The 27,739-nt window shown below is 44.8% G+C and overlaps 1 protein-coding gene across 4 annotated transcripts in view; it reads right to left on the bottom strand.

The window, feature by feature from the left end:
- RALYL (RALY RNA binding protein like) overlaps positions 1–7,533 on the bottom strand; it is an 835,206-nt gene extending 827,673 nt beyond the window's left edge. Inside the window, exons 1-2 of one of the 4 annotated variants that reach the window (XM_068237569.1) lie at positions 7,023–7,531; positions 6,132–6,192 (exon numbers count right to left, since the gene is read on the bottom strand). The gene's annotated coding sequence lies outside the window, so the exon portion shown is untranslated. The other 3 variants (XM_068237573.1, XM_068237570.1, XM_068237571.1) reach the window with 3 other exon arrangements.
- Between the last annotated feature and the right edge of the window lie 20,206 nt (positions 7,534–27,739).

The raw sequence follows: 27,739 nt of genomic DNA, 5'->3' as shown, positions 1-27,739 counted from the left end.
ACCCAGTGCCTCTTCTCACCTTTGGTATGTGTACCACTTTTTTAATATACCTTTTAAGTTTACACTTATGAATATTTTTGCAACAAATAAATTAAGCAACTGCAGCAGTGACAGCCTTTCCTTTCTCTACCTGCCTACAAAATAAGATTATTGGTTTCCAAGAAAGTCCTATTTAGGATTGGGACAGAAGCGTAATTGTTTATCTCATCCGTTTTTCATCTGAGGTTTGTTTTATTAAGTTTTATCAACCTGTCTGCTGTGCTGATATCTGGCACTCACACCTTGTGATTAGATGTGCCCATACCTGATACATACAGCTGATAGGCACCATGGTTGATTGACCTGAAGAAGCAGGTTACAACCCCTGAAACGTGTTGTCCTTTTTTATGTTTTAATTAGGTATTTATCCAGATATTCTTGGCTGCCTGACTGTATCTGCATGAGAGATACGCCAACTCACACCTCTTTTCTTACTGGGTTTAGCCTTTATGTATTATTAGTGTTGGTGTTTAAATTTGTAAGAATGTATTTGGAAACCTGAATATCCCTGTACACCACACTTTAGCACCTGAAAACGTGGACAGGGTCCAAGGAGTTCACTCGCGTGTGGTTCACTCTGCGCGTCAGATGACTCCAATGCCCCTGGAGGAAGCATCCGAGTCACTTAAATTGCAACATGAACCACAAGCGAGTGAACTCCCCGTGACCCTGTCCACTGATTCAGGTGCTGAAGTGTGATGTGCAGTAGAATTCGGATAACCAAATGCATTCTCTAATGTGCATAATATCTTCATAGCAAGAACAATTGCTATGCAACGTGCATATTCTTGCATACATTATCCAGAAATGCACTATAGTATGTACATTAGGATTACATGATCTGTTACAATACAGATGTGAATCTGCCCATACAAATGAACGGCATGCGGCAATACAGCCAAATGCAATGTGCGCAGTGTGAGTGCACCCTTACTCTGCATTCTGACTGTAGTTCAACTCTCACTGATAACTAATGTGAGGTTGTAAAATGCCTTTGAGGTTGTGAAAAACTCATCTGAGTATCATGAATAGATAACAAGTTCACTAGTTCAATATTTCTCCGTATTGAAAATGAATAACAACTGATAGGCACCATGGTTGATTGACCTGAAGAAGCAGGTTACAACCCCTAAAAACGTGTTGTCCTTTTTTATGTTCTAATTAGGTATTTATCCAGATATTCCTGGCTGCCTGACTGTATCTGCATGAGAGATACGCCAACTCACACCTCTTTTCTTACTGGGTTTAGCCTTTATGTATTATTAGTGTTGGTGTTTAAATTTGTAAGAATGTATTTGGAAACCTGAATATCCCTGTACACCACACTTTAGCACCTGAAAACGTGGACAGGGTCCAAGGAGTTCACTCGCGTGTGGTTCACTCTGCGTGTCAGATGACTCCAATGCCCCTGGAGGAAGCATCCGAGTCACTTAAAATGCAACATGAACCACAAGCGAGTGAACTCCCCGTGACCCTGTCCACTGATTCAGGTGCTGAAGTGTGATGTGCAGTAGAATTCGGATAACCAAATGCATTCTCCTGGATTTAAACACTACTTTTTATTACATTTTTGTGCCTCCTACATTTGTCTGAATTTACGATTTCAAATTTGAAACACATTTTAGCACCACAGGGAACAGAACTCACCTGGGCTGAACTGAAATTTGCAAGGGGCAAATCGGATTCTGAAAGTATTAATTCCTTGGCATGCTGATACTTAGCCAAAATAACAAGTAATCCATCATTAGACTTCCGACTTAGATAAATCCTATGCAAGGTTAGGTTTGCCACGCATAGGGAGATAATACTCGTAGAGTAAAGAAAACTGTCCGATTAGAACCGAGATAGTTCTCTAATCTCTAATTTTTACTGTTATAATAAAATGCCATTTGCTCTGCCACTATGCTGATTTTTAACGCATTAGAGTACTTAAAATAACCTACAACAAGGCTATGATTATGAATAGAATGCACTTGTATTTACTTATTTAGATTTTTTCCCCCAAAATACAAGATTATCTTTATCGCTATTTACATCAATAAAACAAGGCAGGAGAAGCCCTGTTGATTGTTAAAAGGGACCCTGAGCAGTGGCTAAAAAAGGAATTCTGAACTTACCTTCCTCCAGTCCCCCGTAGCCCGTGAGGTCCCTCAGCTTCCTCTGGGTCCCCTCTGTGCGTCCTCTGGTGGCTCCATAAAGTGCGCAACTGTGCCTGGATCTGTGCGCATCTGCGCATGTGTGGCCCATCCGTACCTCCGGATCAATCACGCACCTGTCACCATGAGAGTTCTGCACAAGCGCGGTTCAGTATTTCAAGAACTGAAATTGCGCAGAACGCTCACGGGCCAAGCATGTGAATGATCTGTTTGCGTGGATGTGCTGCACATGTGCAGTTGCGCATGACTTTGGGCAAAGTTGCGCACCTTATGGAGCCAACAGAGGGAGCATAGAGAGGACCCAAAGAACACCGAGGGACCTCACGTGCTACGTTGGGCTGGAGGAAGCCCCAGGTAAGTAAGAATTCCTTTTTTAGGCACTGCTCGGTGTCCCTTTAAGAAGTGACCACTGACCGCCGCCGGCACAGACTGTGGCTTGTTCACTGTAAGTATAACCAGATAAGTACAGTGTAACACATTATTGTGTAGATACCGGGGTTGACATGTTTGTATCTTAAAAAAGAAACAAAATAAACAATGGAAATGTATTGCTTTATTGATCAGGGCCTCATGTTTAACTACTTAAGGACAGCGGTGATTGAAATCTACGCCCTGTTTTGGTGGTTACCTGGCTGGCAGGGCGTAGATTTCAATCACCGAGCAGAGCGCATCCGCTGTTTTCGTTGCTCCCGCCGATCTCGCCGCTAATTCCCCACCGTGTCCCATCGCAACTCATTTGCTCTGCCTTTCTCTATGACGGCAGAGCCCTGTGAGCCGGTCAGGAGCCGAATTCATTGGCTCCTGGCCGTGTCTATCAATGTAAGCAACTCCCATTGACTTACATTGATAGACACGGTCACAGGAGCCAATGAAAGCGGCTCCTGACTGGCTCACATGACTCTGCCGTCATAGAGACGGCAGAGTGGATGTTGTGAGGATCCTGGCATGTGGCAGTTGCAGTGGGTATATGTGGCGATTTGTTGGGATTCCGTCGGTATTGTACCAGCGGTCTCTGGTCCATAAGGATGCAGAGCCCAATGGTACCTAAGTGATTAAGTTATTTAAAAGACACGCATGCAATCTTGATTGTACAGTATTGCCAAGTGCCAACTCCATGTTATAGCAGGTAACTAAGTGAATATAGTTTAGTAGAATACTTTAGGTAGTGCATTATATTACCTGGAAGTGAATGTGCAATTAAAATTGCATCATGAATGGGCACATTAAGCTTCAGTTTTGTCTTAAAGGACATCCGAGGTGAAAATAAACTAAAGACATATACAATTGTATATATTCTCCTTCTCTTAAAAACAACTTTTAAAGAAATTCAACAGTTTTATTTTACATTTAAATGTATATTTTTATATTTAAATCTACTTTTTAAGTTTTTACTGTTTTATTTCTCATTGAAGTATGCCAGAGTTAAAATATATGTACTATTGACCCTTTTTATCTCTTTCCTGCTTTTAGAAGCCATTTTCTGCTAGGAAAGTGCTTTACAGTAGTGATTTCTTATCAGTGAGGGTCACACTGTAGTCTGAACCATTCCTGACTGAGACAGGAACTGCCACTTACATACCTGATGTTTAACTCATTCAGGCAGAGAAAGAAAAAAAGGAACACAGCATGGTTATTTGTTAAACAGAACAGCAATGGCAACTTTCATAGTTCTGTCACTTCAAGTTTCCTTTAATTCATACTCTTGTAACAAGTATAGAGACCAAAAGAACATGGGAACATCTACAAGTCAGTAACATAGAAGTTAGCATAGCCAAAGTATTATTCTTAAAGAACAACTGAAGTGAAAGGGATATGGAGGCTGCCATACTTATTTCCCTTTAAACAATGCCAGTTTCCTGGCAGGCCTATTGCTCTTTCTGGCTAGTAGTGTCTGAATCACATACCTGAAACCAGCATGCAGCAAATGCAGTCAAAATTCAGTCAAACATCTAATCTGCATGGCTAAAAATATTACAGGCAGAGGATCAGCAGGACAGCCAGGCAATCTGCATTGTTTATAAGGAAATAAATATGTCAACCTCCATATCGCTTTCACTTCAGGTGTGCTTTACGACTGCCGTCTTTTACAAGAAGTTTAGCAAAGATAGTCTCCATGTTTACTTGAAAATAAATCTGTCACCCAAAATAAAGATCACTTGTACAAGCAGAAGTTCACTGAACTTAAACCACACATTCCCATCTGAGTTAGACTGTACATTAATTACATTATTACATTGTAACATAACATTCATTTTGGGTGCTGCCATGTTGGAGAATTAACTCCAGTGCTGATGCTGAGAGGTGCTAAAACAACCAGCGCTGGCAAAGGTATGCCACTGGTAGCCTGCATGCAAAGGAATATGGAGGCTGCCATCTTTATTCCATTTCACAAATGTCAGCTGTCTATCTGCTAGCCCAGGCATGGGCAAACTTGGCCCTCCAGCTGTTCCGGAACTACAAGTCCCAGATTGCATTGCAGGAGTCTGACAGCCACAGTCATGACTCATAAAGATAAATGCATTGTGGGACTTGTAGTTCCGTAACAGCTGGCGGGCCAAGTTTGCCCATGCCTGTGCTAGCCGATCCTTTGCCATCAGTACACCTGAGCCTGCATTCCGACTCTCCATGCAAACTTGAAAGTGAGACCCTCAAACCAAGTAGCAGCTGATCAATCAGGGGGCAGCTGGTTAGTTAACCAGCAGCTTTGGGGCTCGGTTTCAAATCAGTGGAACTTTACTCTTTGCTAGCATCTAAGTCACAATGCAGTCAGTGCAGATGGACTTAAAGGGAACCTGAAGTGACAGCCAGGGATATGGAGGCTGCCATGCTGATTTCTTTTTAAACAATACTAGTTGCCTGGCTATTCTGATGATCCACTTTCTCTAATACGTTTAGCCATAGACCCTGAACAAGCATGCCATTGAGGTGTTTGACTGGCTTTGCCACATGCTTGTTTCAGGTGTGATTCAGACGCTACTGCAGCCAAACAGATCAGCAGGACTCCTAGGCACCTGGTATTGTTTAACAGGAAGTAAATATGGCAGCCTCCATAGCCCTCTCACTTCAGATTCCCTATAAGTCACAAAACCTGAACTGAATACTAATTGTTGGTCAGGAACTCAAACAGATAGGTAACCATGATATATATTTTTTTTCTTGAAAAAAGTAAATAAAGATGGCAATTACTTTATCCCATTCAGTACAGGTATCGTAAAAAAAAAAAATCCAAAACCAAAAAAACAACAAAAACCCAGAAACAAAAAATGTATGAGATGACATGAACTCTTAAAGTGGAACTGAACTCAGAACTTCCTCTCTGCTCTAAAAAATAAGCAACATCATAATAACCTTTAAGTAAAAACATTTCTTAGTAACAGCTGATGCAAATCCTGAAATAAATCTACAGTGTGTCTACTTCCTGCTTTCAAGGAAGCAGACATAGGTTAACATCCTCTGTTTACAAATTAGCTGCTCTGCCAGTTCAGGTCCACTTTAATTTAGATCACGCACCAACAGACCATTACAAAACAACAACAAATTAGTCACATAACTTTTAAAATAATGGACAAATTGACGACCATTATCACCCTTTGCCACAAATCAGTTTTTATAATTGGCAGGTGTTCAGCATTGCCTGGCGTTGGCGTTATTTACAAACCACATATTCAAGTCCTTTGCAATCAGTGAGAAATAACACTCAACCAGCCAACCATAAACTTCTATGGAATTCAAGGCTGGTTAAACGGTCTACCGTCTGCATGTGGCTGCTACTCTACCCAAGTTACAAAAGAGGAAAGACATGCTGTAGCATTTGATAAGTGATAACAGTAGCACTTACTGAATATATTAGAGACATATACAGTGAAAGGCAATAGCCAATCTAGTTGCTGTTCTTGTGATTGCAAACAGTGGAAACGCCTTCAAGAGATGAAGTACCTGCACTGTGAGCCTCTCAGACGTTCACTTCATCTTCTGTTGACAAGGAAACCAAAGCGCACTTCATTTTCCAGAAAAGGGAAAAAAAAAAAAATACACCTTCCACTGCCATCAATTGGAAATGTAAATATGTACACAGAGCAGATAGACATATATCACCTTTGTGACCCCAATTTATTGCAAGAAAGGACAAATCAAACAGGCACAAGAAGTGAATAGGTGAGAAGGGGGGTAACAATTAGAAAAAAATAAAAAAACACACATTGGCACCCAAAAAAAGTTGTCACTTTATGATAGGGTTAATAGAAATTTAGAGGGACGAAGAAAAAGCAAAAACAAAAAAAGCAAAAAATACATAAAAACTGTGATTTTGCCAGGGTCTCAAGAAAACAAAAAGAACATGAACATCTTGCAATAGAGCTTGCAAGATGACAAACTCTTGAAGACAGTGTGATTAACTGACAGTCAACTGCCAAGCCAGGTACTGACAAAAAGACAGATTTTTGTTTATAAAAAAAAAGAGGAATCAAGTTACCAGCATGCTTTGGAATGATTCAAAAAGGCATTTTTTTGGTGGTCGGTGAGAAAAAAAAAGGACCAATATATCTACTTTACACTGTGAACGAGAACCAGTTGCACATTGTGAGCTGTGGGAATCTCCCAGTAACCAGGAGACCCAGCATCAACATCAGCACCTCTCTGTCTAGCACCCAGCAGCCTGCAACAAAAACTTGCACTCAGGGTTGAAAAGCATGCCCCAGCTCCCATCTTAAACAAGCAGCAAAGAAGTTCAAAAGGAATAACAAGAAAAAAATAAGAACAAAACAAAAAAAAGAGGAAAAAAAAAAAGACAAAAAAAAAGGACAAGAATGTCACCCAGAAGGTACTCACCGAGTGGGAGTAAAATGTTGTAATAAAAATGAGATTTTTAGGAGTAAAATTACAGTATGGCGGTGTGATAAGGAAAGAGCAGCTTCTCCCTCGGTGTCTGCCTCGGGCACTGACACGTGACTTGGAGCCAGGCTGACTTGCAGGCAGAGGAGGTGGGATGTGTGGATGGGAGTATGGGGGTGCTGTGGGGTAGCAGTAAGGTAATGAGATGCTGGTGGTGAAGGTGGTGATGTAGGGTTGATCGCAGGCAGGGAGACCTCAGGCAGCTAGCTGAAAGTAGGAGAGATAGAGAGAAGGAGAGAGAGCAAAGCAGGTGTCTTTCTGGCTGTCAGCAGCAGGCTCCTTGGAAGAGATGCAAACAATACAGCAGGCAATGAATGAGACAAGTCAGCACAAGTTTCTCCTCCAGTCTCTGATTTACGCTCAGTATTTACAGCTGCCAGTCACTAAGCACGTTGCCTTCTGCTCCTGGTGGTGCTGATGCTGACAAGGATGCTGCTGTGAAGAGGAAGGGGGTGGAGTGGGGAGAGCAAGACTACAAGTACAGGCAGAGAGAGAGAGAGAGGCGTGCTGGAGGGATGCAGCTCACTGCAATGCTCCTGGCAGCCCTGTTCCATCCTGGAGATCGGACACTGTCAGTCAAGTCTGTGTGTGTGCATGTGATGGTGATGATGTGCAGCTAGCATGCCTGCATACACAGCCTGCACTTACCCTGTGCCTGCCTGGGTGAACACTGTGTTCAGTAATGTACTTTTACATGTACACAAGTACTTGTTTCTGGCAAGATGTGTTTTTACATTTTGGAGATTGTCTTCTCTGTCTTGTTTTGCCCCCAGTTATTCACATCAACCTCAAGTCTGTTAGCTCTCCTTTCTACACAGCCAACCATAGAGGAAAAGGAAGCTTTTATGGGATGGGGACATTTATAAGGGGGCAAGTTGGCTGTCTGCCAAAAAGACATTGCTTATTTTTTATTTTCTTAAAGGGAACTAGAGACCAGGGGAACCTTAAAAATGGAAAAAGATTGTATACATACCTGGGGCTTCCTCCAGCCCTATAAGCCTGGATCGCTCCCACGCTGCCTTTCTCCGCTGTCTCTATCCGCCGGTACTGGGTCCCGTCACTTCTGCCGGTACCGGGTGCTGTCACTTCCACTGGACGCAGCCAGTTTTCCACATCCACGGGGACTCCCTCCGTCTCTTTACGCATGCACCTGCACAGTATGGAGGGAGCACACTGCGCTTGAGTTAACTGGCCCTGACTGTCCGAAATGACGGAACCCCGTACCGGCGGAAAGAGGCAGCGGAGAAAGGTGGCACCCGGCTAACGGATTAGAACCGTTTTAGCTCACCTCCTCTTGATCCAGATGCCGGCAGCCATTCTCCTTCCTGTCTTCAGAGGCTCTGCATCCCTCTGGTGAGATTGCCATCTGTCGTCATGACGACAGGCAGCAATCTCACTATAGGGTTATAGCGCCACCCAGAGGATGGAGGGAGAACTGCAGTGCTGGATTCTAGGGAGATCAGTAAATGCTGGGCTGCCGCAAATCTCTCTGCAGTGTGATTATTTCTTGATTTTAGCCAGTAGTCTAGCAATATGGTGTGCAGAGGTTGCGACGCTCTGGGGTCCTTATGTATAGAGTGCTGGGGAAGGGGGTTCATTTTAAAACTTGCACAGGATCCCAGAGCTCCTAAGCCAAGCCACTGATTTTAGCGTCTAAAAGCATGCAAAAATTTGCACCGCTTTTAGACCCTAAAATCTGGAAATAATCAAACCGCCAGGGAGGTTAAAGAGAACCCGAGGTGGGTTTGAAGAATATTATCTGCATACAGAGGCTGGATCTGCCTATACAGCCCAGCCTCTGTTGCTATCCCAAACCCCCCTAAGGTCCCCCTGCACTCTGCAATCCCTCATAAATCACAGCCACGCTGCTGACTATAGTGTCAGTCTGCTGCTCTCCCCGCCTCCTGCAGAACTCCAGTCCCCGCCTGCATCCCTTCCCTCCCTGCTGATTGGAGGGAAGGGACGGGGGCAGGGACCGGAGCTATGCAGGAGGCGGGGGAGCAGCTGAGACTGACACTACAGATGTAAACACAGCCTCACAGCACGGCTGTGATTTATGAGGGATTGCAGAGTGCAGGGGGACCTTAGTGGGGTTTGGGATAGCAACAGAGGCTGGGCTGTATAGGCAGATCCAGCCTCTGTATGCAGATAACATTCTTTAAACACGCCTCGGGTTCTCTTTAAGGACATTTATAAAGCTTATGGTTGCATCTCTTCAGTAAAGGCTCATACACACATCAGACTATAGTCTTTGGAAAATGAAAGATCACAGACCAATCTTACCACCCTTCATGTAGTATGAGAGCCATACCTTCACAGTCTTTTCTATGGAGCTGAACTCCCCATCACCTGCAAATTGCATTCATAGTCTATGAGATCTGCAGATCCTCATACACACCTTGTTTAACTGACATTCATCTGCAGATCTGAAAATCCATCCTGGTGGATCTGATCTGCAGATGAATGTCTGTTAAACAAGGTGTGTATGATGATCTGCAGATCTCATAGACTATGAATGCATTTTGCAGGAACGGATCTTTTGCAGGAACAGATCTTTTGCAGATACTGATCTTTTGAATGTGTGCAGCATCTTGCAAAGATTTCTGTCTGATGGGGAGTTCGGCTCCATAGAATAGACTGTGTAGAGTATGGCTCTTATACTACAGGAAGGGTGGTAAAATTGGTCTGTGATCTTTCATTTTCCAAAGACTATGGTCTGATGTGTGTATGAGCCTTTAAGATTACCAGGTATGCAATTGATTTTACCGCTATCTTCCAATCATTACATTTATAAATAAGAGATTGTGAATTACAAACTCTTCTCACTTTTATAAATGTGTTGCTATAAAAAAAAAAAGTTGGCAGAATTTCAAAAGTGACAAACGTAGAAGCGAGGATCTTTTTATGATTACTGTTTATGTATCTGCCAACCCTTATTTCTTGAGATGTAGACTCGTCACTTCTTTAAGGTGGCCACACATAATCCAATCCAATCACAATCTGATACTGTGATTAATTTGATGTTACAAATGAATCTGTTCCTAAAAATACACTTTAACCTTACTTCTCATTGTCATAGAACAATCTATTCAGTGATCTTTTATCTAGGAAATTGATTGGAACAACTGAAAATTACAATTGTGTGTGAACCTATAGGCACCTGATAACAATTTAACCCTTTCAGCACCAGACAGTTCTGGCTCCTTAAAGTAGTTATCAGTCTAAACATGCAAAAAAAGTTTTACTCACTGGGGCTTTCTCCGGCCCCTTGCAGCCGACTGTCCCACGCTGACGGCTCCGCTCTCCGCCGCCGTCCCAGTCTCCCCGCACAATACAGAGGCCGAGGTCCTTACTGCCCCTGTGTGAAGCGTGCTGTCAATCATGGCCATGTTGCCCACAGCGGCGCAGAACTACTGCCCTGCGCAGTGCACCATGGACAACGTGGCCATGATTGACAGCGTCGCTTCACGCAGGCGCAGTAAGGACGACCTTGAGGACGGCCTCTGCACCGTGCGGGGAGACCAGGACAGTGGCGGGGATCGGAGCGGTCAGCGTGGGACAGTTGGCTGCTAGGGGCTGGAGAAAGCCCCAGGTGAGTAAACTTTTTTTTTATGTTTTGCCTGATGACTCCTTTAAAGTAAATCTGTAAGGAAAAAAAGTGCCCCCATGGGATACTTACCAAAAGGAAGGGGAAGCCTGTGGATCCTAATGAGGCTTCCCCATCCTCCTGTGTAGCCCCAATCCAGTGCTGGCTCCCTCAAAAATCTGCCGACATGCTTGTCGGGGGATGATCGCAGGTGCGATCATCCCCCGATATATGGCACACGGCCATATATGGCACATGACCATTTTTACCTTTGGGTACAGCGCAGGTGAGGTACCATCTTCCCCCTTGTGCTGCAGCAGAAATAGCCAAACCGTATTGGGTCCGCTCTGCTGCACAGGTGCGAGATTCCTGTTCTTGCGCAGTAGAGTGAACCCTATCGGGCTTGGCTATTTCCACCAGAGCCCGAGGCGGAAGATAGTACTGTGCCTGTTGTAAATATTGCCATCTGCTGCTGTTCGGGGGTCCCAGCAATGGATCCGTGTTGCACAGGAGGAAGGAGCAAACCTCACTAGGATTCAGAGTCCTCCCCCTCTCGAAGTAAGTACCCGCCAGGGGCTCCTCTTTTTTTTCGTACAGGCTCTCTTTAACAGTCGTCCTTTCCCTATTGTGCCCTGTGATTGGCTCACAGTAATCACATGGTCAGGAGCCAATGAAATTAGCTCCTGACCGAGATGTGGAAGCCCTGCTGTTACTGAGACAGCAGAGGGAGCGGATGCATCACCATGAACAGTGGTGCCCACAGCGAGGATGTGGCGTGAGTGTGCAGCTATGAATTGTTGGAATCTATGTCCTGTCAGAGCCGCACAGCCACCAGCAGGACGTAGATTTCCACTATGTCAGTCTGGAAGCAGGTCCTAAGGGGTGGATGAGGGAAAGGGGGGCTTACTGCAGGTGTTGGGGCAGAGAGGAGCTTAGTGAGGGTGCTGGGGGGTAGATGGGGGAGAAAGGAGCTTACTGATGGATGGATGGGGTAGAGGGGGAGGATGGGGGAAGAGGATGGGGAAAGAGCTTACTAAGAGTCTGGAGGGGATGCAGGAAGGAGAATTAAGGCTATTGAGGGTGGAGGAAGGGACTAGGAAAGAGAGAGGGCTAGAAAGGTGCTGGGCAGTGAGGAGAGAGTAGCTTACCTCTCAGATCCACCTTTTTGTTCATCTGTCGGGGCTTCATCTGGTGCAGCATTGTAATAGCTGCCAGCAGGCAGTGAATTGGCTAATTGTAGTGGCTGGCAGGCAGTGATAGGTAGTTTGTAGTGGCTGTTGGAGAGAAGAAGTGAAAGTTGACACTACAAGCATTTCGGTTTATTCCAAGAAAGAAAGTGCATCAGCAAAATTGTAGAAGTGCAATCTTGTGCAACAATTCAAAAAATGGGTGCACATACCGGTCCTGGTGGGCAGTTAGTGGGGTGCCTCAGTTAGGCATTTGTGCCCTGCACCCACCACCCCACTGACTGCCCACCAGGACCGGTATGTGCATCCATTTTCTGGCTACGTAATACTAAGGGGCACCTCTGGCTACTTAATACTGAGAGAACCTCTGGCTACCTAATACTAAGGGGCACCTGTAGCTACCTCTGACAGGCAAGGGAAGTAAGGGAGAAGTGACAGCTGGGCCAGCCAGCACACTTCTGGTGCAGTTCGGCATGGGTTTTTAGGTTCATGAAGGCGAAGTCTACGGTGCCAGGGCTTCTGTGCCGATAGGGTCCTGTGATGTAAATCCAGGCCTGAGTGACTGGCAGGTAGTAGTGGGAAGCGGTGATTAGCAGAGACAACAGTGGGAAAAGGGAGACTAACAGAGACCACAGCAATGACAGCAGGAAGGGGGAGACTAGCAGCAATGACAGCTGGAAGGTGAAGACTAGCAGCAACGACCAGGGCCAGTTTAAGGGGTTCTGTGGCCCTGGGGCAAACTATAGCATTGGGGCCCCCAGCGCAAAGCTTTCCCTCCCCCTACCCCCCGATATTACCCCTCTGCTCCCCGGGGCCCTGCAAGCAGCCATAAATATCTATTAGTCCCAGCGGGTGAGCGGACGGGCAGCGGCTGTACTCTGAGACACGCTGTCTCCCTCCCACTCTATGACCCGGCGCGTCATTTGTAAACATGCGCCGAGTCATAGAGTGAGTGGGAGACAGCGTGTCTCAGAGTACAGCCGCTGCCCGCCCGCTCACCCGCCGATACTTATAGTTAATTATGGCAGCAGAGGTCGGGGCCCCAGAGCAAATGCCCCCTTTGCCTCTATGGTAGCGCCGGCCCTGGCAATGACAGTGAGAAAAGGTAGACTAGCAAGTACAAGAGCAGGAAGGGGTGACAAGCAGTGACAAAGGTATCCAGGAGACAAGACAGCAGGGAATTACAGCTCTTACCTTCCCTGCTGGACTTCATGAAGGTGGGTGGTGCTGGCAAACTCCTTTCCTTCTATTCTCTGGCAATGCACATGCGGGGCAGAACTTCTTCCTCTAAATGGCTGGGCCATCACCTTCACCTTGACCAACAGATGACGGGGTCACACGTGGGGGTGGGGCCTTGACATGTGGGGCGATGCTTTAGAGTACAAATCACAGCAGTTTGTTGCCTATTGCCCCTTCACCCCTGTATTGCTGCGTGTCCACCAATCATGCAGCAAGGGGAGAGAGGGATGGCTGCACTGTGGCCCAACAGACAAGCCAGGAGAATCAGACACAAGCTGAGGGCGGGGCTAAATATCGAGCTGCCATGGTGCTGCAAAGTTTAAAAGTTTCACCAATGTAATTCACCACCGCAACAGCACTAACAGCACGCAACAGCACCTGGATGACCGCACAGCTCTCATTGCTTAAAGGAGCCATTCCATGAAAGCATAATTCAAATTTCCAGCTGGGGCTACCACTGATCAGGCCCTAGACTTTCCTTGGGCCCCATACTGCTGTCCCCCTTGTCCCCCCCTAATGGAGGCCCTTACTTCAACTCCAACTTGCATGCAGTGTTAGGGCCTGTACACACTGAAAAACGCAGGCAAAAACGCAAGCGCATGCGTTTTTAAAGTGCCTGTAGTTTTAAAAACGCATGCGCTTTTGCCTGCGTTTTTTGTGCGTTTGCGTTTTTCTTGTAATTGCTGATTGGCTAAAGAATCCTTTGTTTTTTTTCTAGTTTACATTTCAACAGGAATCAGGACATTGCAGAGTCTTCTGGGATACTGACTTCTGAAAAACGCAGGCAAAAACGCAAGCGCATGCGTTTTTAATGCGTTTTTCATGCGCTGCGCTTAAAAAAGCGCAGCAGGCACTGCGTTTGCGTTTTTTTAAAAACGCATCGCACCAGTGTGTACAAGTCATCACGATTTTCATTCTTTTTCAAAAGACCTTGCGTTTTTAAAAACGCATGCGTTTTTAAAAACGCAACGCAAGCGCAGCAGTGTGTACAGGCCCTTATGCAAATTCTATGCAGCTCTAGGGTACTCAAGGCACGGGCATGAAGTGTTGGTTAACTTACCTGGGGAAAATGCAAACACATGAAAAAGGCATGTAAAAACAAACACATTGTTTCTGTTTTTGGCTTGCTTTTGCAATTCTAGGAGCCTGTGTAGTGGTGGTCCAGGCATGCAACACAATCCTACCTCAGGAGGACGCCCTGGGGGGAGAGGTGTCAGCCTCTAATAACAACTGATTGTATAGTTAAATCATTAAACTTGGTCGAGGTGAACACCAACGTATGCCTCTGCCGAGAATCTAGCATGTGTACACTACAGTGGCCCCTAATGCCTTGGCCAGGGATCCAAGGGGTGGATAGAGTTGGCCAATCATTGGACTAGAGCATTGTTGCTGTTACTCAACCTGCCTGCCATGTGACTTCACTCAAACACCACTCAGACATCCCTCTGCTCCCCACCCCTTGCATAGCAACAGAACACATTGCTAACATGGAAGCTAGTGACACATCTATACAGTGTCTTACCCACAGTGTCTGCCCCGCAGTGTCACCTGAGGGATCAAGTAATTATTACTGGCAACATCCCTTGTACATGTGTTTTAGGCTTAAAGTGTACCCGAGGTGACATGTGACTTAATGAGATAAATATGGGTATGTGCAGTGCAAAACATATTACTAACCAGGCTGTTTTTCTTGTTTTATTTTGCTGCCTGAACGAGTTAATTTGTAGACATGGAAGTGACAGGTTCTGTCTTGTCGGTACCTTGTCAGGAATATAGTAAACATCACCGCTAAGCAATGTACAGCCATACAAGTGTTCCTGGCAGAATACAACTTCTGAGGGCAGGGAGTTAAAATACATGAACTATTAACCTTTTTCTAACTCTGGGGTACTTATTAGCTTGCCACTAGGCAGAGGCAACAAAGAGGCATTCAATCTAGTTTGTAAATGTTTAAAATATAAAATAAAACCATGGGATATATTTAACCACATCCGAACTAGCATGGTTGAAAGCCCAGTGTGTGCCAATCCTTTTGGCTTACACTGATGGACAGGGTCAGGAGCCAATGAAAGTGGCACCTGAGTCCTGACCGGCACACATAGCTCTGCTGTCATAGAGACAGCAGAGAGAGGGACCTGTGGCGATGGGAGAATGGCATGACTGGCGAGAGCGGCAGTTCAGTGCGATGAATCGTCTGTAAGCGCCGTTTTGAGGTAACAGCAGTCTCTGGTCTTTAAAGAATCGGAGATGAAAAACTAACTATAACAAGTAACTTGTCTATATATCTTATCTAAAGTTTAGATAGTTTACACAGCATATCTAGCTGCAAACAGCTTCAAAGGTTTATGATTATTTATTCCTGTGATACAATGAGGGCAGCCATGTTCTGTTTGTCACATTGTCACAGGCTAAGGACTGGAGATGCTATGAGCTTGCCTGTGTGTAAATTCAGTCCCCTCTCCTCCTCCCTCCTCCCCTCTGCCTCTGAAATCAATGGCTAGTAGCCTCCTGCTCCTCGTGCCCAGGCTGAGCTCCCATAAGCCCTTGCTACAGTGCCAAGGCACTGTGAAAAACTGTGGGTGAGGCTTGTTTAGTTTATAGGGATTTAGAGTATTAAAACAAAACAAAAAAGTATTTGGCTTGAGGAATGCCCTATAAACTATATGAAAGGAACACAATTATGCAATGAGTAAAAGTTTATCTCGGATCCATTTTAAGGGGCCAGAGACTGCTTGTACAGAAGTAATTAAAAAAGTCATATTTGTAGGAGCATAAATACAATTGTTTCTCTCATCCGTTTATTTTCACTTCGGGTCACTTTAAGAAAACTAAGCAAAGGTAAGTCATGAGTTCAGACAGATAAAAAGAGAAAATCCATAAGATAAACTCTGTGAAACAACCCCATCCTTGCATCTTATCTATAGTTTACTGACCCTTTCAAATGCTTATGTCCATTTCTTATCACCTGAGTCTGGAAGCTCCATTGGTCAGCACCTTCAACCCTACCGCATTTTACTACTGTAGTATTTTATGTGCATTTGTAATGGTGGTATGAACAATATAAGCATACTGATGTGCAAATACCTTCCCTTTTTATACTGTAGCCAAAGATAACAGCATTTTAATAAGAAGCAAGGTATACTTCTTTCAGAAATATCATTTGTACTGTAAGATGTTCTTTTTCATCTGCGGAATTAAGAAGACTGCGGGATTAGAAATGACTTACAAGGAAAACATCTCAGTTTGGAAATGATTTGCTTTATAACAAAATATGTAAAAGGGGATTTATACACACAGGCAGCAGAAGGAATGTGATGATTTGCGAAGGACTGTCACAGTTCTATTTGACAGCAGCAATGTGGGCTGTTCTTTACAGATCAGTCAGTAGGTGTAGCACTAACGTCTTAGAATCCAGTCTTGTGCCTCTTACTATGTCTGGCTGTGGAATGAAGTTATTGTGCAATGGAATAAGAGATTGCCCTCACAGTGGGCATAACAATGAAATGAACAGGTCAGGTCTCAGTGGATTATATACAGTTCAAAGAACAGGCATTGACCTCAGTATAAACTAGAGAGAAATGAAGACATTTTGCTCATCTTTTCACATTAAAAAAAGGGTATTCTAAAAAAAAAAAAAAAAACAGAAATCATTGTTAGCAGAGGACTTTTATAGGGGCCTATAATACTGCTTTGAGATACCTTAGTATTCAGCCTATTAATGCTACATCAGGCAGTTTCTTTAAAACAGCAACATTAGTTATTCTTTAACTGTCAGGGCAGATGATTTATTTAGAGGCTTGCAAGTGCTCTAGGCCAATTTATTTTAGCACTTTTTTTTCTTCATTGGTTCCCTGCTAATAATTAGTACTGCTATAATGTGTATGTATGGCCACTTGTCACTAGGGGACAGTGTGAGACAGTAACAGAGAATTTCTGCTTTCAGTTTCCTGTGCAGAGAGAGATCAAAGTATTCCAAGAATTTACAGCACAACTCGTTCTGCCAACTAAGGTCAAAAGCCGTGAAACTACTATTGCAACTACTAAAGCTAAAGGGCTTGATTCACAAAAGCATGCTAAGTGTTAGCACGCCAGTGAAGAGCCCCTTAGCACAAGCAAACTGCCCCTTGACGTGCTAATATGCACATAAGAGTGTGCGCGCGTAAAGTTTAGCGCTGTGCACGTAAAGTTTTGCGAGCAGTGCTTCATGTGCAAAAATCAGCCGCTTTGCATGCTAAGTAGTGGGATAAGCATACTTTGCACGCGATGTGGCTGATTTTGCACGCGAACGGAGCGTAGCGACATTTGTGTGCACCGCGTCACGCCATACGTGCGCAAAAATAGCACGCGAACAGCTTTGTCTGTTCAAACTACTTAGCACCCTAGTTTGCACGTGCAAAGCCTTAACACGTGCTAACTAAGCTAGCACTGGTTAAAGAATCGAGCCCCAAGTGTGGAGTAATGAAATTTCCTGTATTACGGTACTACAGTATCATGCTATAAAGTGTTACGGTTCTGATCCAGGTCTGTATCATGCCGGAAAAATAAATGTAATGCTTTAAAAGCTTGCAAGACTATGTACAGCTCAGTGAAATAACAATAGCCCCTACAACCCTTACAACCAAAAGGGGGCTAAAGGGGACCATTCCTCCTTCCCCCCACCTTACAGACTAGGGCATGGAGCAATGTGATTTTCACCTGTTCCACGCTGCATCAAATCTCCACTTTCTCCCGACAACTATCTTCCAGCTCCCGATGTATGTCATGTGATTATTATATCTGCTGTATACAGTATATTGCTGTATAGTGGTATGCCACCTGTATAGTGGTATGCAACCCCGCCGTCCCACTGTGTAGACTAGGCTTGATGTCACACAGCCTGCTCATTATGCAGAGGGGCAAAAAAAAAAAAAACAACAGTGATTTACCTTGCCAGCAGTAAAGATGTCGACATCACTGATACATTTAAGAATGTAAATCAGGGTTAGGTAAGATTTTACAATGCTCAAGCCTTGCTTAATCATTTGTACATGAATATTGTAAAACATAAGCAATTTTTATTTATTACATTATATTTAGTAAAGTACCTCTTTAAAGTAATTTCAGGACTACCAATCAATAGTTCATAGTGCTCTCATTGAAGCTTTCCAGGCTTAGACAGCCCACTTGCTCCTGCCATTTGTACTGGAGAGCTTTTTCTGAAGTCACCTCTACAACCAGTGGCAGACAGGTGATACTTAAAGAAGAACTTTAGCGAAGAGGGAAAAAAATAAATCAATACATTGCAATGGGAGCAGTTAACAGAAACAGAAGATAGATCAAGAAATGATTTATATTCACCATGTAATTTGTTCATGCTGTTTGATTCACAATCAGCCTGCTTGTAATCATCTTTACTACTGGCAGACATGAAAAAAAACAGACAGCACCAACTGCCATTATCTATAACCACAGCTCCTAACAATGCGATAGGCTAAAATGTTGTTTCTTTTTTAAATATACATATGCACAGAGGGACATACTGGTTGGAAACAGACGTTTTTTCCCACAATGCAATGAGGCTCCCACAGTGTGATGTCAGAACCTAGGTCCTGACATCACACTGTGGGAGGGATTTCACCACAATATCAGCCAAACAGACTTCCAATGTCTGGGAACCAGTATCAGCTACTGATTGGGATGAAGTTCAATTCTTGATTACAGTTTCTCTTTAACAGCCAGGACTGTAAATTGCACTGAGTATGCAGCAAACACCTTTAACCTCCCTGGCATTTTGATTAATTGCGGCGCACGGCCGCGGGAGGGTTTTTTTCAGCTATTTTTTTTTTTTACATGTAGCTAGCCTAGCGCTAGCTACATGCTTCCCCCCTCCCTTTGCTATCCCACACACCTCTCCGATCGCCGCCTGCGATCATACCCAACAGGAAATCCCGTTCTGAACGGGATTTCCTGTATGGGCTTCCCACGTCGCCATGGCGATGATCGGAATGGCGTCATCGACGTCGTGACGTCAGGGGGAGTCCCGATCCACCCCATAGCGCAGCCCGGCGGTGATTGGCCAGGCTGCGCAAGGGGTCTGTAGGGGGGCCCTCTTTCGCCGCGGGTAGCGGCGGATCGCCGGTGAGCAGTGGTGATCGCAACAAACACACAGCTAGCAAAGTGCTAGCTGCGTGTTTGAAAAAAAAAATATGCAAATCGGCCTACCAGGGCCTGAGCCTGAACTCGTCTGTAACGCCCAGGAGGTTAAGCACTGAGAAAAAATGTATTTTCTGAACACTGGCATGATCAGTACTATGTGGTTTGAAGCGCAGGCAATCCTTGCTATTATACTAGTATGTCTAACTAGGTTGCTAGACAGAGCAAATTGCCACCTGACATCCTATGAAGCGGCAACAATTACCATGCTCTATGCAGTCTATGCAGTGCTTGTCAAATTCATCTGATCAAAACTGTTAAATGCTATATGTGAATTTACGCCTGCTGTTACAGTCCAGCTTGTTATACCAACAGTTTTAAAGTCTTTAAAATGAGAGTCCACTTTAAATCAGGGTGGGGGAGGGAAGGATCCATTTGGTTTAGGTCTATATATTATTTACAAAGAGTCAAACATTTCAGGATGTCTACCTTATTTGTATGTGAAAACCAAAAGTGATTCAAAATCATAGAAAAATGCTTGGTGAATGTACAGTATAAGAGCTTTCTGCTTCTTTTATTTTGATAGGTTGTGCAGAAACAGGTGCAATGTTGTTCCAGTTTCAAGGCAATTTTAGGCATTTATGGTTGGCCTCAAATGGGATGTGAAGATCACTTTTTAATAATATATTCAAGATAGGTAATCCTGCCCTGTCAATTTAGCCAACAGCCTTGAAACGTGGGGCAAACAGATTGGAAGATGCCACTTCTATCTCTAATGTAATAATTATATGACAGCAGCTCCAGGTTTAATTGTGATAGCTTTATTGTGTTCTTGATAACAAGAACGGGAAAGTTTGGGAGTGCCGAAATTGGTGACCATGCTAATATCAGCGGGAATTTCAGCGGGGCAGTTAGGCATCAGATTGGGGAAGCAGTTAGGCTTAAAGCGGAATTGTCACCATAAAAATCAAATTTCAACAGCAACTGGTCTGAGTGTATTAAGTGATAAAGATGTTAATTCTGCATTCAAAACTTGAAAAACGTTTGTGTGATGATCGCTGCTGCAGCAGCTGTTGCTGGAAGTAGTAGTGCTGCAGCTCAGGCAGTTCTGATCTATTTCCATGCAAGCTGCATAGCTTTGTCTGTCTTTCCCTGCTGTCAGCTTGTGACTGATTATCATTCACCTGTGTGGGAATCTGCATGTCTGCTCCCATTGGATGACCTCAGTATAAAGATCAGCTTCCTGCAGGGTTTCCTTGGGTTTTCATAGCTTCAGTTAAGCCCGTCTTGCTGTCGCTTCAGCCCCCGATCGTGTTTCTTGTTCTAAAGATACTTTGCTGGTTTTGCATCATATATTGGTTCATTGCCAATATATATGCATACCAGCACGTTTATTATTTTCCTTGTATTCGTGTTACGTTGATACATCAGTGTCGCTGATATATACGTACACGAACTGTTTATTTCCTGTGTTCAGTTAGTCAGTTTTCCAGCACGTTTTGGTAGTTTGCGCATACCGTGAACACCCGTGCTGAGCTAGTTATCCTGTTCCTGGTCCTGTTTGTGGATTGCGTTCATCTCTGCGAAGAGATAACGAATCCTTCTGAATCCTGTTCTGTTACTGTTTGTGGATTGCGTTCATCTCTGCGAAGAGATAGCGAATCCTTCTGAGTCCTGTTCCCTGTATTACTCCAGTCCTAGTCAGCGTTCCTGCTTATGTCATATATCGGTTCATTGCCGATATATACATATGTTAGTCAGACCTTACAAATAGTTTCATTGATAGCTGTAATTGTAATACGCTAGGAAAACATACTTATTGTATATTTATCTGTGTTACGTTCATCTATCTCGATCCTGCTATTTCCTGACTATCCTGTCCTGTCTTTGTGAGGCACGCCATCGCCGCAACGCATTGGCTGCCTCATTCCAGTCTGTCTGGTTTTGGACGCTTGCTGTCGCTGAGTAGCCGCTAGCTAGCAAGCGTTCATTCTGTCTACCTGTCCTGATCTCCTCAGATCTGGTTTATGCGCTCAGCGCTACTTTGCGCTGAGACGTTATAACGAAAGCATTGTTTGTGGCTGTCAGATCTGCACCGGCTCTGTGCGCCACAATCTCCTATTGGAGTCAGTCCTCCCCTCCACTATACTAGGGATAGCCTGTTCCTTTGTGCTAGTGTGTGTACCTCCTCCACGTCAGCTCATGCGTTGCATGCTGACTGTGGAGAATACACCACCAAGCCTTACAGTTTGCTGCTGTTATGGTTTGGAGTTATCACATACTTTAGGAGCACTGGCCCTTTAGTAGTCAGTGCCAAACAGTTGCATGCTGGGGGTTCTTTTTATCTATAATATATTCCTCCTCTTCTATTTATTTCCCTGCCTAGCTTCTTATCTGAAACACCTCTGCTTACTTGTGTTTAGAAGCAAGGCTGAGGTGACTCAGCGATTGGAGAAGAAAAGTAAGAAAAAGGCAGTGCAGTTCCTAGTATACACCTCAGTGGGAGTGTCTGAAGACTCTGGGAGGAGGGCAGCTAATGAATACGCTATTAGCAAGAGAAGGGAGGGGGGAGATGAGAGTCAGGGAGGATATGATGTCAGCATTAGCTTGGCAAAATGGCCACTGCCTAGAATAGGATTTTCTGCTTTTCCTTTATAAAATTCACAGGAATCATTACGTGGATAGCACAATACATCTGTTATGTAAGTAGAAGTAGTATTTATCTACTTATGTATGTGTTTTTTATTTCTAGGTTAACATGGGTGTCGCTTGTTTTTTAAGTACCGAGGCGGATTTTCTAAATCTTAATAGGACACAGAGGCACGTTCTCTGCACAATGGCATGCCTCTGTGTCCTTCTGGTGCTGCTACCAGTCCCCCCCCCCCCCCACGGACTCTGCTGTCCCACCTGAAAAATAGCGCCAGGCTAGCAACAACCTGCTTTTTTTCACTAGCCTTCTGTTTAGCTTGTATTTGTCAATCACCATGCGCCTCCCCCGCCACCTCCATTGCAGGGCTCCCGCCTCTGTCCCCTTGCCCCCCGCCTCAGTAAACTTCCTCTAATCGGAAGCTAAGCCGCGACCCACGAAGTATGTCCGGGTACTTCTCTATGTCCTATTAAGAATTAGAAAATCCTCCTTGGGTTCTTTTTAAGGTGGCCACACACCATACTATTTTGTAAATATCTTTTCAATTCAAGAATTGCAATCAATTTTTCTGACTGATTGTAACATTTTAAAATTCTGACCAATGTACCACACACATATGAACAATTTTCCCCAATTATGAAAGGTCTGCACATCAAGAAATTGACAATCTACCACAGACCATTCAATTTTCATAAAAATGTATCAGAAAAATCCAACACTCCCGATCTTCTTTTATCAAATAAAAATTGGAAATTCGATCAGATTTCTTGGATGAATGAAAAAAAAAAAAAAAAGCTTTAACTTTTCGGGAAAACCAATCATTTTTATTGAATTGCTGTAAAAGTGGATCATTTTATTGTATGGTATGTGGCCTCCTTTAGGCATTGGTGGTGGTGGTGGTGGTGGTGGGGGGGTATTGGGCAGTTGGAGTTAAGTATTGGTTGGAGTGTCGGTTAGGGTTAGGCATTATTAAAGAGAGGGTTCAAGTGAGATTGGGGTCAGGTTAGGCGATAGTAAAATATCTATAAAAATGACCGATATTTTACTATATGCTATCTCCGGACACTTTCTTCGTGTACAAGAGAAATCGCCGCCAGGAGACTTGGGCACAGGATAAAGCTGATATACGGCTTACTCTGCTCCTGCACAAGTCCCAGTGGCATACATTACTGTTCCTCCTCCAGGTCCACATGGATGGCAGGGAATGATGTTATTCAGCTTCCAGTTATTGCTGGCGGACGAATCACAGTGTTTTAAAAGTAACTTCAATGTGCCCCGCTATAGCCGTAATTCCTATTACTGTCTATGGTGGCGCCGGCTGCACCCAAATCTCCTGCGCTCTAATCGACGTGCTCAACTTTTTTTGCATGTACACAATAAGAACTGGTCAACACTGACTGCTGTCTGTTTTTGCTTTTAGAATTTAGTTGGACTTTAAGTAGTAAAGATTGCTCGTTGATATGGGGAATGAAAAGTCAGATGAGTGAAATGAGAACCAAAGGGCATATTTTAATGTTCATAGAGTGGAGAAAAGATTGGTTAATAGTGCGGAAAGCAGCTCATTGGACAGAGACTTAATAGGACATAGGTCTTTATGGATATGATTTTATGGCTTATACTAGTGTTTGATTGAGAAGGGGGATGTCTCAGGCAGTAATGAACTATGACAGTAAAAATTTCATCAATAGCATTTTATAATGGAGAAAGCTGGAGATGAAGACAGAGAAGCAAATGAATACAAATAGTAGTATGGAAATGATTCATTTAGGCAGCTGTGTAAGCTACTCTATACAAAACACACACACACACATACATACACATACTGGCCAGAGCCGGGACACGGTCCTCCAGCACCCAAGGCTGAGACACCAAAGTGCGCCTCCCATCACTCAAACCCCAGTCGTCACACACTGATTGCTATTAGACTAAGAGGTGCCCCAGGGCCCCCAACCCTCCCTCCCCACCATAATCTCTAGTAATCGGGCTTGCAACCACTGCCATGTATCTCCTTTTCTTATTTATCTCTGCTTCAAACACAATGAATGATAGCTGAGTGATTTGTGCACCCCTCCTACACTGCGCCCTGTGGCTGAAACCTCTCTCGCCTCTCCTTGGTCCGGGCCTGATACTGACCCACAACAAAGATACTGTAACCCTCTAAAAGAGGGTCCCAAAAATGTTGCTAATGTAGCTGATGTATTTCTATGTGTGAGGTAACTTTAGCATCTAAGGCTGAGTTTCGCGTTAGAGGACTTTCGCCTGTGGAACTAAACTGGCACATGGGAGAGGAGTGGAAGCGTTGTAATGGTTGCATAGACTGTTGCTAGGCGACCAAAGCACTCAGAGCAGTGGAACTTTCCAGAAGCCCTGCGCGGCCTGTCGGAAGCTACAGCCCAGGCGCGGAGGGGCAGAGCTAGAAGCGTGTAGCCTGAGGGAACTGGTTAGAACAAGCCAGAGCGTGCCAAAGAGGAGAGAGGAACTTGGGAAGTCAAGAGGAGGTGAAGAGAGCGGAGAGGAGGCCACAAGGAGAATGGCCACAGCAGTCACCCTGGAGGCTAAGAGGGGACCCGGCGGCCATGCAGCAACCAGGCCAGACAGTGACGGGAGGCCAGAGGCAGCGCACACAGAGCAAATCCGAGCTGGCCCAGAAAGAAAGGAAATCCGGCAGCCAGATGAGTATGGGCCCTAGAGCCAACTACAAGTTACAGTATGTGTTCAGTTAGTAGCCAGTGTTCAGCGGAGGCTTGCTGAGAAATATAGCAACCCAGAATCTGAAGAGGCCAGGCCTGTTCATAGTTCTGTTACTAGAGACTGTCTGTGCAAAGGCCTTAAATATAGAACATTGTGTTGTTGAGACAGTTGTTGCTGCCAGCTAAAGTGAAGGAATCTGCTGCTGACTATATGAAGTGTATTGAGTGTGAAGCCTTTCTGTTACAAGACATTATCAGCCTCCATTAAAGAGGAACTGTCGCGAAAATCTTAAAATGGAAAACACATACAAATAAGAAGTACATTTCTCCCAGAGTAAAATGAGCCATAAATTACTTTTCTCCTATGTTGCTGTCACTTACTGCAGGTAGTAGAAATCTGACATTACCGACAGATTTTGGGCTAGTCCATCTCTCCTTAGGGGATTCTCAGCATGGCCTTTATTCTTTATAAAGACATTTTCTAAAAAATATTTATACAAAGATGCTGGCCAGCCTCCGTGCTCACTGCACACTATTTTTGCAGCAACTGCCATTTACTAAGTGCTTTTAAAAATAAAGAAAACCCTGTGAACCCCCCTATGAGAAGATGGGCTAGTCCAAAATCTGTCTGTAATGTCAGGTTTCTACTGCTAGTGCTTACTGTAAGTGACAGCAACATAGGAGAAAAGTAAGTTATGGCTCATTTTACTCTGGGAGAAATGTACTTCTTATTTTTATGTGTTTTAAATTTTAAGATTTTCTTGACAGTTCTTCTTTAATTACCCCGCTGAGCTGACACAGCCACCCGCTTGCTTTAGGCCTGATTCAAAGACAGTGTGCCTGTCAAGTCCGTTTCAAGTCAGGAGTTGAAGTTCATGTGTTCTTCTGTGCTATGTTCTGAAGTGTTACTGAAAGATTGATACAAGAAGTGAACCAAAGTGTGATTTATGCATATTACCTGAGTACACGGTCCTAAAGAAAGAGGAGGTAACTAAGGCTGTGAGAGTAAAGAGAAACTAGGGGTAGGACGATGAATCTGGCGAATCCACGAATCCCTCGAATATTGGGAAATAATCGAGATTCGTGAATTCGAATCCCGACGCCATTTTTCACTTTCCGAATCTGCCGAATCCCGACGCTGCATCGCCGCGCACCCGCCGCTCCCCCCGCTCGCACTCGTCCTCCTCCGACCTCCTCCGACCCCCCGCGCCTCCTCTGTTCGCCAGCATCAACTCACCTGAGCGGAGCGCAGAGCGGCAGACCTCTCACTGACTTCCTGGTTCCCCCTAGTGACCGGCTCTTACAATGATGTCATCAGTAAAAGCCGGTCCAGCCACTAGAGGGAACAGGGAAGTATCGAAGAGGTCTGCCGCTCTGCGCTCCACGGGAAAGGCGAGTAGATACTCATGCAGGGGTGAGCGGAGGAGGCACGGGGACGGAGGGGGCCGTGGGGGGGGGGGTTGGCGGTGAGCGGAGGAGGCATGGGGAAGGAGGAGGCCGGGGGCTGGCGGTGAGCGGAGGAGGCATGGGGAAGGCCCCTTTACCTACCTACAGGCCCCTATACCTACCTACCTAAAGGCCCCTATACCTACCTACCTAAAGGTCTGTATACCTACCTACCCATCTACCCACCTACAGGCCCCTATACCTACCTACCCACCTACAGGCCCCTATACCTACCTATCAACCTACCTACCTACCTAAAGGTCCCTATACCTACCCACCCATCTACCTACCTACAGGCCCCTATACCTACCTACCTACCTACCTACCTACAGGCCCCTATACCTACCTACCCACCTACCTACCTAAAGGCCCCTACTTACCTACCTAAAGGCCCCTATACCTACCTACCTACCTAAAGGCCCCTATACCTACCTACCCACCTACCTACCTAAAGGTCCCTATACCTACCTACCTAAAGGCCCCTATACCTACCTACCTACCTACCTAAAGGCCCCTACACCTACCTACCCACCTACCTACCTAAAGGCCCCTATACCTACCTACCTACCTAACGGCCCCTATACCTACCTACCCACCTACCTAAAGGCCCCTATACCTACCTACCTAAAGGCCCCTATACCTACCTACATACCTACCTATACTTAAGGCCCTATACCCTATATACCTATACTGAAGGTCCCTTTACCTACCTACCTACCTATACTGAAGGCCCATATACCCTGCTACCTGTACTGAAGGCCCCTATACCTAGTTACCTACCAATACTGAAGGCCCACATACCCTGCTACCTATACTGAAGGCCCATATACCCTGCTACATATATTGAAGGTCCCCCCACCTACCTACCTATACTGAAGGCACATGTACCTTACTACCTATACTGAAGGCCCCTATACCTAGCTACCTATACTGAAGGCACATATACCCTGCTACCTATACTGAAGGCCCCTATACCTAGTTACCTACCAATACTGAAGGCCCATATACCCTGCTACCTATACTGAAGGCCCATATACCCTGCTACCTATACTGAAGGCCCATATACCCTGCTACCTATACTGAAGGCCCATATACCCTTCTACCTATACTGAAGGCCCATATACCCTGCTACCTATACTGAAGGTCCCTTTACCTACCTACCTACCTACCTATACTGAAGGCACATGTACCTTACTACCTATACTGAAGGCCCCTATATCTAGCTACCTACCTATACTGAAGGCACATATACCCTGCTACCTATACTGAAGGCCCCTATACCTAGTTACCTACCAATACTGAAGGCCCATATACCCTGCTACCTATACTGAAGGCCCATATACCCTGCTACCTATACTGAAGGCCCATATACCCTGCTACCTATACTGAAGGCCCATATACCCTGCTACCTATACTGAAGGCCCATATACCCTGCTACCTATACTGAAGGCCCATATACCCTGCTACCTATACTGAAGGCCCATATACCCTGCTACCTATGCTTAGGGCCCCTATATCTTGCTACCTATACTGAAGGCCCCTATACATTGCTACCTATACTGAAAGCTACCCATATTGAAGGCACCCATACCTAGCTAGCTATACTGAAGGCACCTTTACCTCGCTACCTATGCCTGGGTACCTATACTGCGGGCAACTATACCACGGATCGCACAATTCTTATGTGCAGGATTTGTTAGATTCAGGATTCGAAAGGTTCGAGATAT

This window comes from Hyperolius riggenbachi, chromosome 5, assembly GCF_040937935.1.
Source record: "Hyperolius riggenbachi isolate aHypRig1 chromosome 5, aHypRig1.pri, whole genome shotgun sequence".
In the NCBI taxonomy this organism is placed as follows: domain Eukaryota; kingdom Metazoa; phylum Chordata; class Amphibia; order Anura; family Hyperoliidae; genus Hyperolius; species Hyperolius riggenbachi.
This window is presented reverse-complemented; position numbering and strand designations above follow the sequence as displayed.